Source organism: Entelurus aequoreus, linkage group LG21, assembly GCF_033978785.1.
Source record: "Entelurus aequoreus isolate RoL-2023_Sb linkage group LG21, RoL_Eaeq_v1.1, whole genome shotgun sequence".
NCBI classification, from domain to species: Eukaryota; Metazoa; Chordata; class Actinopteri; order Syngnathiformes; family Syngnathidae; genus Entelurus; species Entelurus aequoreus.
Window position 1 is genome coordinate 43897014 of NC_084751.1, and position 19232 is coordinate 43916245.

Consider the following 19232-nt stretch of genomic DNA (forward strand, 5'->3'; position numbering starts at 1 on the left):
TCTTTCTATACCACATCAATATGGAATGCACTCCCAACAGGTGTAAAAGAAAGGGCATCTCTATCCTCCTTCAAAACCGCACTAAAAGAGCACCTCCAGGCAACTTCAACCCTAAACTAACACCCTCCCTTCCACATCCTACCTCCCCGGATTGTAAATAATCAAATGTAAATAATCAAATGTAAATAATCAAATGTAGATACTTATTGTTATGCTTTCTAATCTCTCTCTCTATGTCCACTACTTGCTGTACATATCCTACCAAGTCAGTCCTACACTGTTCCAATGTCCATTTCTCTGATGATGCAATTGTTGATGACCCCCCCCCCCCCCCGCCTCCACATCCCACACCCCGTAAATTGTAAATTATGTAAATAATGTAAATAATTCAATGGCCATACTCTGATGATTATCTTGTGTGATGACTGTATTATGATGATAGTATATAGCTGTATCATGAATCAATTTAAGTGGACCCCGACTTAAACAAGTTGAAAAACTTATTGGGGTGTTACCATTTAGTGGTCAATTGTACGGAATGTGTACTGCACTGTGCAATCTACTAATAAAAGTTTCAATCAATCAATCAATCAATATCCTACATAAACAATGTATGAATACATTAAATATCTGTATATTTTAGGGACCTATAGACTGTATCTCTGTATCTCAGAGTTTATTATGTCTTGACACTTTGTATTGATATTTTGTATTACATTCTTCCCTTAAATGATGTTTACAGTGATTGTTTTATATGTATTTTTTATGTATGTCGCTTTGGATAAAAGTGTCTGCCAAATACTTCAACATAAACATATATAAACACCTAAAAGTCTTTATATCAGCTAAAACCACCAATCTGGTTCACTGGATTCAGAATTATTATTATGGTTATTATTATGGTTACTATTATGGTCATACTCTTGTTTGCTCGCGGCTACGATTTCAGTACTATTAAAGATCTTTGCTCCTTATCAACTCTGTGGTAATATTCTTTTCACAAACTACAACCAATAGTACGTTAATGTTAAATCTTACTTGTGAAAAGTAATCCCCCGATTCCTATTTTCAACAGTCCGCTCATTTGAGCAGGAAAACGCTGAACACCATCTTTGTTTTCTACCTGTCAACTGTCAGTTTAGGCCGCTCGCCGGCTCCTCATCACCACTTCAAGATGGCGGCCAAAATTCTCGCGTCACAGCAGCCAATGCTGCGTCTACTTATAAGATGTCTATGTTTTTGAGGTTGGTTCTAAGTCATTTGCGGCCCGCAGATAATGTTTTGACGGCGCATTCCAAAAAATACTGTCTAGAAAATAAAAACATAAAAAAAGTGGATTAAAAAGAGCAAACAGAGAAAAAGTGTAATGCCACTTTTTTCTTTAAAGATGTCATTGCTCAAAAAATAACAATTAAAATCAATTCCTTACCATTATTGCTATGTTGTCTATTACCATTGTTGGTATTTTGTCTATTATCATTGTTGGTATGTTCATTTTTCCTACATTGATACACATTATTGTTACAGTGTAATAATTATTGTTACCTGTGGTAATGCCACTATGATACAACACTTGTATTATAATCCTTAAACAAAGTAACAGTGAAACTCAATGGAATAATCACTGAATGGAGAACTGGGGGTGGGATTCAATAAATTATCTTCTTCCCACTCCCTTTCAGGCAAAACTGGACTGCATTACATACTCTACATTACCTTTTGCACTATATTAATTGATATTATTATGTGTTGTCAACTTTGTACTTTTTTTTAATGTCATTTCCTGAAATAAAAAAATAAAAAAATAAAATAAAATAAAAATGTTGTTATGAATTATTGGTAAAATGGTAAATGGGTTTTAATTGTAAAGCGCTTCGACACTATTTCCACATTCACCCATTCACACACACATTCACACACTGATGGCGGTAGCTGCCATGCAAGGCGCTAACCACCACCCATCAAGAAGAGCAAAGGTGAAGTGTCTTGCTCAAGGACACAACGGACGTGACTAGGTTGGTAGAAGCTGGGGATTGAACCAGGAACCCTCAGGTTGCTGGTATTACCTGATTCTGATGACTTGCATTGATTGGAATCAGACAGTCGTGATGATAACGTCCACATTTTCAAATGGAGGACAAAAAAAGTCCTCCTTTCTGTCCAATACCACATAAAAGTGGTTGCTTTTTGCCATCTTATTTGTCCAGCTTCCATACTCCTTTTTATAAACTTTGTAAGAAATACATAGCTTGCTAGCTCTGTAGCTTGCTAGCTCTGTAGCTTGCTAGCGTGTGCACGCTAGACTCTTATTTTGTTAGCGCAGGCAGGATGAAGCAGCGCTTTTATTGTGAAGACAGGTACTGTGCAGTCGGTCTTCAGAGCTTTGACGGCAGGTAAGGCGCGAGAATCTGTTGAAATAAAAAGTGTTTCTCGCATTCCTGTCGGTCATTTTTTCTTAATAATGATCTGGCAGCAGCCAGAGTCATCTCACAAGACCCTCGGGGTGCCGTGAATGTCAATCTAGTGACGAAAGTGACGTCATAGTGAAGATCGATGATGGCTAATTTTTAGGTCTATTTTTTAGGGTTAAGGTGACTGACGCACCCTTCGCCATCGACCGGTCGCTCGCGATCTACGTAATGGGAACCCGTGACCTAAAGGTAAAAAAATTAAAAAAAATCGATATACTATTGTATTGGTTTGGAAAATTTAAAATATCAAAATGCTGCTTTAAAGGCCTACTGAAAGCCACTACTAGCGACCACGCAGTCTGATAGTTTATATATCAATGACGAAATCTTAACATTGCAACACATGCCAAAACGGCCGGGTTAACTTATAAAGTGACATTTAAAACTTCCCGGGAAATATCCGGCTGAAACATCGCGGTATGATGACGTATGCGCGTGACGAAGTCCGAGTAGCGGAAGTTATGGTACCCCGTAGAATCCTATACAAACAGCTCTGTTTTCATTTCATAATTCCACAGTATTCTGGACATCTTTTGCAATTTTTTTAATGAACAATGAAAGCTGCAAAGAAGACAGTTGTAGGTGGGATCAGTGTATTAGCAGCGGACTACAGCAACACAACCAGGAGGACTTTGTTGGAGCGCTAGCCGCGCTAGCCGCGCTAGCCGCCGACCTCACCTTGACTTCCTACGTCTCCGGGCCGCCAAACGCATCGGGTGAAGTCCTTCGTCCTTCTGCCGATCGCTGGAACGCAGGTGAGCACGGGTGTTGATGAGCAAATGTGGGCTGGCTGGCGTAGGTGGAGAGCTAATGTTTTTAGCATAGCTCTGTGCAGTCCGGTTGCTAAGTTAGCTTCAATGGCGTCGTTAGCACAGCATTGTTAACCTTCGCCAGCCTGGAAAGCATTAACCGTGTATTTACATGTCCACGGTTTAATAGTATTGTTGATTTTCTATCTATCCTTCCAGTCAGGGGTTTATTTCTTTTGTTTCTATATGCAGTTAAAGCAAGATGCTATCACGTTAGCTCGTAGCTAAAGCATTTCGCCGATGTATTGTCGTGGAGATAAAAGGCACTGAATGTCCATTTCGCGTTCTCGACTCTCATTTTCAAGAGGATATAGTATCCGAGGTGGTTTAAAATACAAATCCGTGATCCACAATAGAAAAAGGAGAGTGTGGAATCCAATGAGTCAGCTTGTACCTAAGTTACGGTCAGAGCGAAAAAAGATACGTCCATCGCTGCCTCTCAAGTCCTTCACTGTAACGTTCCTCATCTACGAATCTTTCATCCTCGCTCAAATTAATGGGGTAATCATCACTTTCTCGGTCCGAATCTCTCTCGCTCCATTGTAAACAACGGGGAATTGTGAGGAATACTAGCTCCTGTGACGTCACGCTACTTCCGGTACAGGCAAGGCTTTTTTTTTATCAGCGAGCAAAAGTTGCGAACTTTATCGTCAATGTTCTCTACTAAATCCTTTCAGCAAAAATATGGCAATATCGCGAAATGATCAAGTATGACACATAGAATGGATCTGCTATTCCCGTTTAAATAAATAAAAATCATTTCAGTGGGCCTTTAATTTTTCAGTTAGTGGCCCTTAATGGAATAAGTCTAGACACTAAATTGTTCAAAATGAATTCATTCACTATACTTCTTGTAGCCTACCTGATAATAAAAAAGTTTTATTTTTCCTCTCTCAATATAGGTTGAAGTTGTCATAAATATACATTCTTTGGCCCTGTTGTTGACGAGAAAATAGGGTTTTTCCTAGTAATCGCCATGCCGTTCCAGGAAACCTATTTTCATGTCATTGCTCCATCTTTTAAAGCACATTTCCACACAAGGTCAATTCCACATAAGCTGTATTCACTACATAAAACCCCCCAGAAAGGATTGCATTCAAGTATACTAAAAGTCGATTGCCTGTCTTTTTTTTTCAGACTCATATTGTGTGATAGTAATTCTTCTTTTATATATAGAATCTATCTTTTACGTCAGAGACGAGACGCCTCTCTGACAAATACATTCCAATCCAAACTCAAACACTGCATGGCATGACTTTCTGAGCCAAATCCTTTGCTCATATTTGCGTTTTCAGCACTATTGTTTTTTGTTCCTTCGACTGGCCTAACTAGTAGATTATTGATTATGTTTTTTCAATGGGAGTCAATTTAATAAAACAGAAGTAACTGTTTCAAATATACACATCTTTATTTATTTTCATGATATTGTATGTTCCTATTTAACAGTGCTGCTATTGTAATTTGGTTGTATGTCTTGACTGTGATGACAATAGATATTTTGTACATCTGCAGATCTTCTTCCCAGTGCTTAACAATCTATAAAAAATGATAAAGAAACTAGATGAGGCAATTCCTGAAGGAATTGCGTGTGAATGCTCCAATGCTGAAGTTGAACTGAAATGCTGACAGAATGTAGTATGAATGTAAGAATAGTTTGAGTGTCGAAGAGTTTGAATTTCCAGGAAAACCGGAATTTGGTTTGTAACTTGGGAAAGTGTTCGTTTGAATGTCCAGGATGAGTGGAATGTGTTGATGTTGGAATGGTTTAAATAAGTTGAAAAATGTGGAAATGGTGGAAGTTTGAAAAATGGACAATTCATTTAGGGAAAATGTCCCTAAAAACTGTGAATTCTCGGAAATTTGGGAAATCTTTTAGAATTGTTTAAAGGCCTACTGAAAGCCACTACTAGCGACCACGCAGTCTGATAGTTTATATATCAATGATGAAATCTTAACATTGCAACACATGCCAATATGGCCGGGTTAACTTATAAAGTGACATTTTAAATTTCCCGCTAAACTTCCGGTTGAAAACGTCTATGTATGATGACGTATGCGCGTGACGTCAATCGTTGAAGCGGAAGTATTGGTACCCCCATTGAATCCAATACAAAAAAGCTCTGTTTTCATCTCAAAATTCCACAGTATTCTGGACATCTGTGTTGGTGAATCTGTTGCAATTTGTTTAATGAACAATGGAGACTGCAAAGAAGAAAGTTGTAGGTGGGGTCGGTGTATTAGCGGCTGGCTGCAGCAACACAACCAGGAGGACTTTGACTTGGATAGCAGACGCGCTATCCGACGCTATCCGCCGACCGCACGGATGATCGGGTGAAGTCCTTCGTCCTTCCGTCGATCGCTGGAACGCAGGGGAGCACGGGTGTTGATGAGCAGATGAGGGCTGGCGTAGGTGGAGCGCTAATGTTTTTATCATAGCTCTGTGAGGTCCCGTTGCTAAGTTAGCTTCAATGGCGTCGTTAGCAACAGCATTGTTAGGCTTTGCCAAACTGGGAATTATTAACCGTGTAGTTACATGTCCATGGTTTAATAGTATTGTTGATCTTCTGTCTATCCTTCCAGTCAGGGATTTATTTATTTTGTTTCTATCTGCATTTGAGCCCGATGCTATCACGTTAGCTCAGTAGCTAAAGAGCTTCGCCGATGTATTGTCGTGGAGATAAAAGTCACTGTGAATGTCCATTTCGCGTTCTCAACTCTCATTTTCAAGAGGATATAGTATCCGAGGTGGTTTAAAATACAAATCCGTGATCCACAATAGAAAAAGGAGAAAGTGTGGAATCCAATGAGCCAGCTTGTACCTAAGTTACGGTCGGAGCGAAAAAAGATACGTCCTGCACTGCACTGTAGTCCTTCACTTTCAAGTTCCTCATCCACGAATCTTTCATCCTGGCTCAAATTAATGGGGTAATCGTCGCTTTCTCGGTCCGAATCTCTCTCGCTGCATTGTAAAAAATGGGAAAATGTGAGGAGTCCTTCCTCTGGTGACGTCACGCTACTTCCGGTACAGGCAAGGCTTTTTTTATCAGCGACCAAAAGTTGCGAACTTTATTGTCATTGTTCTCTACTAAATCCTTTTAGCAAAAATATGGCAATATCGCAAAATGATCAAGTATGACACACAGAATGGATCTGCTTTCCTCGTTTAAATAAAAAAAAAAATCATTTCAGTAGGCCTTTAAGGACAGCACACAATTTTGAAGTTGAAACTGTTTATATTAAATGAAAAATGTAGGAGTTGTGGAATTTTGAAAAATGTCCTTCATTGCAATGGGAATTTCATAAAAATTTGGGAGTTCCGGGAAAAGAGGGAATTCTTTTTGAAAATGGTAAACAATTTGTAAGTTCTGAATGAGTTGGTGTTGGAATTTTTCAAAACGGTGGAGAAATGTTGAAGTTGTCACATTTTTAATTGAGAAATGGTATTACGGAATTTCGGGAATTTCGGGAAAACCGGGGAATTTTTTCAGTTCAAAAACAACTTTGTTTTTTGTCCTGATTGAGAGGAATGTTTTGACAGAGGAACGGTTAAAGTGGGTTGAAAAATGTGGAAGGAGTAGTCAACAGCAAAAAGGGTGAAAATAGGGTTTGGAAAACTGGGAATTCCGTGAATTCCTGGAACTTTTTTTAAATTGGAAAAATGATTGTTTGAATGTCCAGGATATGTGGAATATGTTGAAGATGGAATGATTTGAATCGGTTAAAAATGTGTAAATGGTAGAAGTTTGAAAAATGGCCAATTCATTTTGACTGGGAAAAATGTCCTGGAAAACCTGGAATTTGGGGAAATATGGGAATTTTTTTAATTTGTCAAGGGAAAGCCCGCGATTCCTGAATAGGCTGAACAGTTTGAAGTTGGAACGGTTTGAATCGGATGAAAAATGTGGAAGGTAGAGCGCACCAAAATCTGGAGAAGAAGTAGAAGAAGAATATAAACCATATTCTACAAAAAGTGCATTTTGTTGTTTGCTGTGGTAGAATCCAGGTAATTACTGTCAGAATAATTGTATATAAGTTATCACACAACTTGTTTTCCCATGAGTTCAGGCTGCCCTGCGAGAAGACAAAAGCTGTCTTTGTCCTTATCAAGCAAAAGACCTGCCGCTTGTAGATGGGAAGCGACGCGGAGGTGTCGGTCTCCCTGATCTATTGGACAGCCACAGGAAGACCTTGTCGCGACCCGAGATCTACAAAGCAGAGAGGGAGCAGACCTGACCTCGCTCTAGGCACCTTTTCTTTGAACTGTTTATGACCGAGTGCAACAGCTATTTATGACCACCTCCCCTTAGGAGCAGCTGCGTAATGTAATGTAATGCTATGTAACCAGAAAAGGCCCAAATAAAAGTGGAGGCGTGGAACTCCCTCGGGTACAAGTGCACGCCCTCTCCTCATTGATTCCTGTCTCTGTTTGATTCTTTGCTTCTTGTCTTGTCTAATAGATGTCATCGGTGTTTGAACCTGACAATTGCAATCATGCCTTTATTTTGAAGCTTACTTTGCCGTGAACAGGAAGTCACTGTGTGCTCATTTTATTGCTGCGTAAGACAGTGGTTATGTGGTTTACGTTGTTTGGCGACAATAATGAATTTAACAATATAACACGTGTTGACGTTAAAGATGCAATTTTTCCAAGAAAACCAGACATTTTATGTCGACCAAATGTCGCTTTTTAGTAGTAATAATAACACGGCGGACAGGGAGCGCGTTATGACTTGTTTTTTGCTACTTATTTGGAATAGAACATCCGATTACTATTGCTATTTGAATAGCTGCAATATTTTGTCAACAAAAAGGGCAGAAAAATGCACAACTGTTAAGTAAGGACAATATTTGACACAGTGAAGAGATAAGTGGTGTGAGAATGTATTTAAAATAAAGACATATTGGATTCACTATCTTTCTTTTTTAAGATGGTATCTAGTCAGTAAACACCAGACCTCAAATCAAAACCCACCGGTGTGACGTTCTCGCCCATGTCATCAATATTAGTTGAGGATTTATTGGATCAGAAAGACACATTCCTAGCACAATTTTAATATTTACAGAAGGTTATTGACTGACAAATGTTATCTCTCCTCGCCAGCAGCAGCTGTTGGCAGCAGCTCGAGCTGCACCAGTTGAAAAATGAACCTCGTGGTTTCAAATGTGATCTGAGGTTTAACCGCCGCTGCCGTTAAACCTTTATTAACTGTCGAGGCCATTGTTGTTTGTGTAGAACCTAGAACTGCAATCTTTAAAGTCTCGTACTTTATGATTTTTTTTTACAATAGGGATGTAAGTGTAACGGTATGCACCAAATTCTGGGTCCCAATGCGCAAGACCCCTGAAGGGACCATCCAAACCCAACATTTCCACCCCATACACACACACTTGGTATGTTTACGTGCACTAAAAAACGAATAATTGCATGGATTTGGATCAAACCAGTTTTTTTTAAACCACACGTTTAACAATTTAAAAAGGTGGGATTAATATATGTAGAATCTAAGTGTCAAAGTCAAGGCCCACGGGCCTTGAATGAATTATCTGATGCCCACGGGATGATATTTGATTAGTATTAGATCCGGCCCGCAGGCCGCAGTCACCTGCTGCTGTTTTGCACGCACCAATACTCCGTCAGTGTAGGAATTTTCAAAATGGGGTCCCAGGGACCCCACCGAGTCATTACAATGGGGTCCCACAGTACATTATAGTTTTTTACGTTATCAACGGTTTATGATTCGTAATCTGTGGAATGCTCTCCCTGACCACCTGAGGGCACCACAGACTGTGGATGCTTTTAAAAAAAGCTTAAAAATCCTTCTTTTTAAAAAATCCTTGTGTTAGATATATGTGTGCACGTTCTAGCTCAGACCTGGGCATTCTGCGGCCCGCATCCGGCCCTTTGTGCGTCCATTTTAAAAAGTATCTATGTCGAGTGTGCAATACAACGGTGCTGCTTTTGTTTTGAAAATCGTTATTTGTATTACTTCCGTGTGGACGTATGCGTGTGCGTGATTGTGAGTGAATGTGAACAGCTGCAATCACAAATTACAAAATAAAGTTGAAAAAACATCTATGTCGTGCGCGCAATACAACTGTGCTGCTTTTATTTTGAAAAGTATTATTTATGGGCGTGTGTCCGTGTGTAACCTGCGAGTGAAGGTGCACATGCAGCGACAAGTGATGCACGGTTTACACCCGAGACGCTAAAAAGAGAAAAGTTGATGACGAATGGCGTGTTTTCAACAAGACATGGACTGCCAAGCAACGTTCCCTCTAAGGTGCGTGCCTGCGCAATTGCGCACTGCTCAAGCGTCCTCTGCGCACAGCAAATATATGCCGCGCACCAAATCAAATCCCATCTGAATTCTAAACAAAATAAACATATTTATTCTATGTAATTTTGCAATGCAACTTTGAGTGACAGTGACAACAAGCGGCCCTAACGGTGTTCGTCAACACCGTTCAATTGAACACCGTTCAATTATTGTAACGTCTATCGAGATGCTTCGAGGACAGGAATTATATTGATCACTTTATTGAGCAAAACTGTTTATATTCAGACATAACCACACCAAAAACATGAGTAAAACACTTCTATCTCGAAAAACTAGTCATTTTCTGCGGTACAAACCAGGCCAAAACCAACTTGTCATCTGTCACCAACACGCATAGCACTAAACCACTGGTGCGTTTACGGCCACACAAAAAGTCGGACAACTCAAACACCACACAAAGTTACACTATGACTCCTCAGTCATACGTGTGCTTATTTTACTGTCATTTATTATTAATGTTAATTTATTTATATTAGTCATGGAATGCTGTTACACACACTATGTTGGAGTATTACTATTATTATTAATTATTACTATTATTATTATTATTATTATTATTATTATTATTTATCTTACGGTATACATCAAAAATAATATTGAGCAAAATGTAATTGAAATATTGTGGATGTGGCCCTCCAGCAGTGCTCGGGTTGCTCATGCGGCCCCCGGTAAAAATTAATTGCCCACCCCTGTTCTAGCTATTAGGCTGTTCTAGTTTTTATTTTATTTTACTATTTATTTTACTTGTTGGGGGCAGCTATTTGTGGTTCTAGCGTTGTTGTTTTTTTTAAATGCACTGTAGCACTTTGAGGTTGTTTTGTTCAATGTAAAGTGCTTTTACAAATACAATTATTATTATTATTATTATTAATATTTTTGGGGTCCCACTTTTTTGTAAGCGTTTTGAAAACAAATGATAAATGTACGCATTATCCTGTTATATCTCACATTCTATATTGTGTTTTGGAAAAAGGTTGTCATAAACGTTACTTAATTCATTAAAAAAATAATACAAAAGGAAACAAATGTTTATGCATATGTAAATGTATTCAGTTATAAACCTTCATTCACTTTCTTCTTTCCTTCATGGATCTAAACTTTACTTTTTTTCTATATTTTTATTGTAATATTTTCAGAATGTGTTTGTTCTATTTTTGGCCAAAGTAAGTTGTCTTTATTTTTTAGTTTTAATGCCATGATTCTAATAGTCCGGCCCGCGTGTGCACAGATTTTCCTCCATGCGGCTCCTGAGCTAAAAGGAGTTTGACACCCCTGATCGAGAACAAATCTTTTTTTTCCAACTCCCAGACTGAGTTGTGACAATCTGTCACTTCATTTCTGCCACGACGTGGACTACGGTGCAGTTTCCTGCGTGGATTGCTCTCCCTGGGTGCAAAACGACTTAACTGGACATCGGATGAAGGTAAAGACATGTTTTAATTCTAACAAAGTACAAACAAAAGGGTACAAACAAAACTTGGCTATGAAAACAAAGACTAGCCCAAAGGCAAAACTATGGACATGAAACAAAAAACACTTACTGTGACAAGAAAGAACAGCATGAACTAGCTTGGGTAGTAGAGGTAACAGAAGTATCAGAAGTAATGTCGCCAGGCTGAATACCTGGCAACTATCGGCTTAAACAGTCTCTTCATTAGTGACAACAGGTGCGTGAGTCCAAAACGTGAAACAGGTGAAAACTAATGGGTTGACATGGTAACCAAACAATGGAGCGTAAACAGGAACTAAAAAGAGTCTTAAACCACCAGGACATAACTAAAACAAAACATGATCACAAAGACATAGACAATTTCTGGTTGTGTTTCCTTGTTTGGTGTTTGTTTCCTGTCGGCGCTCTTATTTTTGTTCCCCTTCCTGCAGGACTTTTAAACACCTCAGGGTTCACACTGCCTGACCGTTAATAACCTCAGTTGTATTATTTTATTTCACTCCTCTGCATGTTTTTGCATTAATTGCACAGTATTATTTTGTTTATTTTTCTATTCAGTGTTTTAAACAATTGGTACTATTTTACTATCATTTATTTTATATATTATTTTATTTTTGAGCCCCGAGTACTTTGAGTATTTAAAATTTTTTGTGTAAGTTTTCCATATTTTATCTGTTGTACTGTTACTCATTTTTTCTTTGAAAGTGCTGTACAAATAAAGTCGGCTTGGTTTGGTTATTTTTTTGTTCATAATACTGCCTTTTCTTATTGTGCATGTATACTTATTTTACCTGTTTTTCAAACCTCGTTTCCATATGAGTTGGGAAATTGTGTTAGATGTAAATATAAACGGAATACAATGATTTGCAAATCATTTTCAACCCATATTCAGTTATATATGCTACAAAGACAACATATTTGATGTTCAAACTGATAAACATTTTTTTTTTTTTGCAAATGATCATTAACTTTAGAATTTGATGCCAGCAACACGTGACAAAGAAGTTGGGAAAGGTGGCAATAAATACTGATAAAGTTGAGGAATGCTCATCAAACACTTATTTGGAACATCCCACAGGTGAACAGGCAAATTGGGAACAGGTGGGTGCCATGATTGGGTGTAAAAGTAGATTCCATGAAATGCTCAGTCATTCACAAACAAGGATGGGGCGAGGGTCACCACTTTGTCAACAAATGCGTGAGCAAATTGTTGAACAGTTTAAGAAAAACCTTTCTCAACCAGCTATTGCAAGGAATTTAGGGATTTCACCATTTACGCTCCGTAATATCATCAAAGGGTTCAAAGAATCTGGAGAAATCACTGCACGTAAGCAGCTAAGCCCGTGACCTTCCATCCCTCAAGCTGTACTGCATCAACAAGCAACATCAGTGTGTAAAGGATATCACCACATGGGCTCAGGAACACTTCAGAAACCCACTGTCAGTAACTACAGTTGGTCGCTACATCTGTAAGTGCAAGTTAAAACTCTCCTATGCAAGGCGAAAACCGTTTATCAACAACACCCACAAACGCAGTCGGCTTCGCTGAGCTCATCTAAGATGGACTGATACAAAGTGGAAAAGTGTTCTGTGGTCTGACGAGTCCACATTTCAAATTGTTTTTGGAAACTGTGGACGTCGTGTCCTCCGGACCAAAGAGGAAAAGAACCATCCGGATTGTTATAGGCGCAAAGTGTAAAAGCCAGCATGTGTGATGGTATGGGGGTGTATTAGTGCCCAAGACATGGGTAACTTACACATCTGTGAAGGCACCATTAATGCTGAAAGGTACATACAGGTTTTGGAGCCATCCAAGCAACGTTACCATGGACGCCCCTGCTTATTTCAGCAAGACAATGCCAATCCACGTGTTACATCAACGTGGCTTCATAGTAAAAGAGTGCAGGTACTAGACTGGCCTGCCTGTAGTCCAGACCTGTCTCCCATTGAAAATGTGTGGCGCATTATGAAGCCTAAAATAGCAAAAGGGAGACCCCCGGACTGTTGAACAACTTAAGCTGTACATCAAGCAAGAATGGGAAAGAATTCCACCTGAGAAGCTTCAAAAATGTGTCTCCTCAGTTCCCAAACCTTTACTGAGTGTTGTTAAAAGGAAAGGCCATGTAACACAGTGGTGAACATGCCCTTTCCCAACTACTTTGGCACGTGTTGCAGCCATGAAATTCTAAGTTAAGTATTACTTGCAAAAAAAAAAAAAAGTTTATGAGTTTGAACATCAAATATGTTGTCTTTGTAGTGCATTCAACTGAATATGGCTTGAAAAGGATTTGCAAATCATTGTATTCCGTTTATATTTACATCTAACACCATTTCCCAACTCATATGGAAACGGGGTTTCTAATATTTGTATTATCTCCTGTGTGCTTAGTGTTCATTTTGGACAGCAAAGGACACATTTGATTGTACTGGGAAACTGTGGAGGGGGCGTGGCCTGCGGGCCTGCCGCGGAACGGGGTGTTGCCAGGACCGGCCTCGAAGACAGCGACAGGTGCGTAGATGGCCCAGGTGGGCCTTGTTATCTAATCACCTGTCGCCTTTATTAGCAGCAGCCGTGATGAGACGAGTAGTTGGAGTTGGAGGTGCTGCTGAGCAGACACAGAAGGAAAAGACGTGCTGAAAAGCACTATTGCACTATTTATGAAAATAAAACAGTGTTATACCCGGAATTCCTGGCTCTCCTGGCTGTGTGTGGTGGTCTGAAGAACCCACTAGAGGGCAACCTCTACATAAACTTTCTTCCCTGCTATGCACCTGACAATTTACATTTTAACTTTTTAAGTGTAAAAATAAGTGAAGCACTGTTAACAATACTTCAACATCTTATTAATATGAATTTAATATTTTGTTAGGTTTTTGTATGGAAATACTGTATTGGAGATGCTATTTTCCTTCTATGAATTGTGTAGATGAGGAATATTTTTGGTTTGTTGTGTCCAAAACAAATGTACATTAAATATAAATAAATGTAAGAAGCAACAATGCTTGTGATGAATGTGGGACTCTTTATGGAACAGGGGTCACCAACGCGGTGCCCGCGGGCACCAGGTAGCCCGCAAGGACCAGATGAGTAGCCCGCTGGCCTGTTCTAAAAATAGCTCAAATAGCAGCACTTACCAGTGAGCTGCCTCTATTTTTTAAATTGTATTTATTTACTAGCAAGCTGGTCTCGCTTTGCTCGACATTTTTAATTCTAAGAGAGACAAAACTCAAATAGAATTTGAAAATCCAAGAAAATATTTTAAAGACTTGGTCTTCACTGGTTTAAATAAATTCATAATTTTTTTTTACTTTGCTTCTTATAACTTTCAGAAAGACAATTTTAGAGAAAAAATACAACCTTAAAATTGATTTTAGGATTTTTAAACACATATACCTTTTTACCTTTTGAATTATTCCTCTTCTTTCCTGACAATTTAAATCAATGTTCAAGTAAATTTATTTTTTTTATTGTAAAGAATAATAAATACATTTTAATTTAATTCTTCATTTTAGCTTCTGTTTTTTCTACGAAGAATATTGGTGAAATATTTCTTCAAACTTATTATGATTAAAATTTAAAAAAATGATTCTGGCAAATCTAGAAAATCTGTAGAATCAAATTTAAATCTTATTTTAAAGTCTTTTGAATTTCTTTTAACATTTTTGTTCTGGAAAATCTAGAAGAAATAATGATTTGTCTTTGTTAGAAATATAGCTTGGTCCAATTTGTTATATATTCTAACAAAGTGTAGATTGGATTTTAACCTATTTAAAACATGTCATCAAAATTCTAAAATTAATCTTAATCAGGAAAAATTACTAATGATGTTCCATAAATTATTTTTTTAATTTTTTCAAAAAGATTCAAATTAGCTAGTTTTTCTCTTTTTTTTCAGTTGAATTTTGAATTTTAAAGAGTCGAAATTGAAGATAAACTATGTTTCAAAATTTAATTGTCATTTTTTTCGTGTTTTCTCCTCTTTTAAACCGTTCAATTAAGTGTAAATATCATTAATTACTGATAATAACAGAGTTAAAGGTAAATTGAGCAAATTGGCTATTTCTGGCAATTTATTTAAGTGTGTATCAAACTGGTAGCCCTTCGCATTAATCAGTACCCAAGAAGTAGCTCTTGCTTTCAAAAAGGTTGGTGACCCCTGTTATGGAACGCAACTTCTGCCCCCTGCTGGTCCATCTTTTGTGATTAATGCCCCCAAAATCCAAAGAAAAATCAATGTGTGTTGCCTCTTGAACGCCTCTCAAGTACGTGCAGTAAGGAGGAGGTCTCAGCACCTTACATGATGCTGGTTACACACATTAAAGAAGTTTGGCAAAAAATAAAAAGTAAAAGTAGTTTCTTCATTATAATAAATATAAATTTTATATTTATTCACAAATGTAGGGCTGCAACTAACGATTAATTTGATCATCGATTAATCTGTCGATTATTACTTTGATTAATCGATTAATAATCGGATAAAAGAGACAAACTACATTTCTATCTTTTCCAGTATTTTATTGGAAAAAAACAGCATACTGGCACCATACTTATTTTTATTATTGTTTCTCAGCTGTTTGTACATGTTGCAGTTTATAAATAAAGGTTTATTAAAAAAATAAAATAAAATAAAAATAAAAATTTTTTTTAAAAAAAAGCCTCTGCGCATGCGCATAGCATAGATCCAACGAATCGATGACTAAATTAATCGGCAACTATTTTTATAATCGATTTTAATCGATTTAATCGATTAGTTGTGGCAGCCCTACACAAATGTGTTGTGTGGGCCACGAATTAAGGCTGAAACGGTTGACTGCACAAGCACTTAATTCCACCTCTTGACGTGCATTAAATAGAATGCGGCATGATACTCACAGAGATGAGTAATAATTCTCTGCTGGCACGTCCACATATGCACACTTTATCTCACGCTGGCGTAGAGCAAGTAAAGCGCAGCCATGCCTCTCCTTTCTGCTTTGTGCAGTTAGCACTTAGAAGGTGACCTACACAAATGGCCTGCTGGGAGTCGTTAGAGGAATGCACTACTAAAGTAAGTCCATCCAGTGTATATAAATATATATATATATATATATATATATATTTATATATATATATATATATATATATAGGGTGTACCCCGCCTTCCGCCCGAATGCAGCTGGGATAGGCTCCAGCACCCCCCGCGACCCCAAAAGGGACAAGCGGTAGAAAATAGATGGGTATATATGGGATGGCGTGGTGCAGTTGGGAGAGTGGCCGTGCCAGCAACCTGAGGGTTCCTGGTTCGATCCCCACCTTCTACCAACCTCGTCACGTCCGTTGTGTCCTTGAGCAAGACACTTCACCCTTGCTCCTGATGGGTGGTGGTTAGGGCCTTTTGCATGGCAGCTCCCGCCATGAGTGTGTGAATGTGTGTGTGAATGGGTGACTAGTGTCAACGCGCTTTGAGTACCTTGAAGGTAGAAAAGCGCTATACAAGTACAACCCATTTACCATTTACCATATCTTTTTTTAAAAAGGGAAAAATTATTTTGTGACGATAAAAAATATCGATGTAATCATAGTAGTATCGACTAGATACGCTCTTGTACTTGGTATCATTACAGTGGATGTCAGGAGTAGATCGCATATATATATATATATATATATATATATATATATATACATATATATATATATATATATATATATGTATATATATATATATATATATATATATATAATATATATATATATATATATATATAAATATATAATATATATATATACATATATTATATATATATATACACATATACATATATATACATATACATATATACATATATATATATATATATATATATATATATATATATATATATATATATATATATATATATATATATATATATATATACTGTGTATATATATATGTATGCATATATAATATATAAATATATAATATATATATATACATATATTATATATATATATATATATATACACATATACATATATATACATATACATATATATATATATATATATATATATATATATATATATATATATATATATATATATATATATATATATATATATATATATATATATATATATATATATATATATATATATATGCACATATATATATATGCGATCTACACCTGACATCCACTGTAATGATACAAATTACAAGAGCGTATCTAGTCGATACTACTATGATTACGTCGATATTTTTTATCGTCACAAAATCTTTTTTTCCTTTTTAAAAAAATGTATATTATTTTTAGAAACTCAGTAAATACGTCCCTGCACACATGAGGGCTTTGAATATGACCATTGTATGATCCTGTAACTACTTGGTATCGGATCCATACCTAAATTTGTGGTATCATCCAAAACTTATAAAGTATCCAAAGAAGAATAAGTGATTATTACATTTGAACAGAAGTGTAGATAGAAAATAAGCAGATATTAACAGTAAATTAACAAGTGGATTAATAATAACATTTTTTTACAGCTTGTCCTTTATAATGTTGACAAAATAATAGAATGATAAATGACACAATATGTTTATTGTTTGTTTACTTACTACTAAAAGACAAGCTGTCTCGTATGTTCACTATTTTATTTAAGGACTAAATTGTTCTTCGATTGCAATAATAAACATATGTTTAATGTACCCTAAGATTTTTTGTTAAAATAAAGCCAATAATGCCATTTTTTGTGGTCCCCTTTAGTTAGAAAAGTACTGAAAAGTATTGAAATACCGGTACCAAAATGTACAGTATATCTATATATTTATTATTTTTGATCAATTCAATCCGTCTAACAATCAAGTGTTATTGTTATGGTAGAGTTTCTCTCTTGTTGTCAGGAAGTGAAGCTAACGTACATCCTCACGTGGACAGTCAAGCAGCCAACTAGGTAAACAATTAAAAACAAGCCTAATCTCACCAGTGTGTGCTTTTACCGCACCATGAATAATTGAAAATGAAAGCAACTGAAGCTGATAAGAGCAGAATGCATTTTACTCTGCCAAATGGATTTTTTGAAGTTGTGTGCGGGCTGCATTCCCCCGGCACAGGAAAGCAGGGACTTCCCCAAAAATGTAATGCCTCAAGTCAGCAAATGTGAGCGAACTAATGAGGCTCCTTAATGCAAAGCCATTGACTTTGTTATTCTAGCAAATGATCACAGACTAAATGACAAAAAGCAAGGTGCAAATAGAGTTGATGACTCCCCCTTTTAGAAAACATGTGTTGCCCTTTCTGCAGGTAAGCCATCACCAGTTAAAGGACTTTTGTTGGTCTTTTAGGGTAGGGGTGCCCACACTTTTTCTGCAGGCGAGCTACTTTTTAAATGATCAAGTCGAGGGGCTCTACCTCATTCATATATATAATCATAATTGCCAACCCTCCCGGTTTTACCGGGAGACTCCCGGAATTCAGCGCCTCTCCCGATAACCTCCCGGAAGAAATTTTCTCCCGATAAACTCCCGGAATTCAGTCGGAGCTGGAGGCCACGCCCCCTCCAGCTCAATGCGGACCTGAGTGGGGACAGCGGCGACAGTCTGTTTTCACGTCTGCTTTCCCACGATATAAACAGCGTGCCTGCCCAATCACGTTATAACTGTAGAATGATCGAGGGCGAGTTCTTGGTTTCTTATGTGGGTTTACTGTTAGGCAGTTTCATTAACGTCCTCCCAGCGCGGTAACAACACACAACAACAGCAGTCACGTTTTCGTCTACCGTAAAGCAGTTCGCCATCTACTGGATAGCCTCCGGAACACTGAAATTCAAGTATTTCTTTTATTTATATGTATAATAAAATAAATATATACTGTATATATATATATATATATATATATATAGCTAGAATTCACTGAAAGTCAAGTATTTCATACATATATATATATATATATATATATATACATATATATATATATATATATATACATATATATATATATATATATATATATATATATATATATATATATATATATATATATATATATATATATATATATATATATATATATATATATATACATACATATATATATATATATATATATATATATATATATAATATATATATATATATATATATATATATATATATATATATATATATATATATATATATATATATATATATATATATATATATATATA